Genomic DNA, 504 nt, shown 5'->3' with positions numbered 1-504 from the left:
AATAAAGAAAAAGTGCTTGATCTAGATCTCCACTTCACTTAATCATTGTCAATCTATTTCAATCCCCGGCAACGGCGCCAAAAACTTGATGTGTGGAAAACGATCCAACACAAAACTCACCGGAAAGTGTACCGGGTCGCATCAAGTAATAATAACTCACATGAGTGAGGTCGATCCCACAAGGATTGAAGGATTGAGCAATTTTAGTTTAGTGGTTGATTTAGTCAAGCGAATCAAGTTTTGGTTGAGTGGGTTGTATTTGATAGAAACTAAATTGCTTGGAATATAAAGGGAGAAGGGGAAATTGCAGTAAATTAAAGAGCAGGAAAGTAAAATTGCTGAATCTTAAAGAACAAGAAATTAAATGACTGAAACTTAAAGTGCAAGAAATATAAATTGCTTGAATGGAAAAGGGAAGAAATGTAAATTGCAGTAACTTAAAATGCAAGAAATGTAAATTGCAGTAACTTAAAATGCAAGAAATGTAAATTGCAGTAACTTAAA

This window comes from Arachis duranensis, unplaced genomic scaffold (genome assembly GCF_000817695.3).
Source record: "Arachis duranensis cultivar V14167 unplaced genomic scaffold, aradu.V14167.gnm2.J7QH unplaced_Scaffold_354585, whole genome shotgun sequence".
Taxonomy (NCBI): Eukaryota; Viridiplantae; Streptophyta; class Magnoliopsida; order Fabales; family Fabaceae; genus Arachis; species Arachis duranensis.
The sequence above is the reverse complement of the archived record's forward strand: the minus strand, read 5'-3'. Positions refer to the sequence as shown.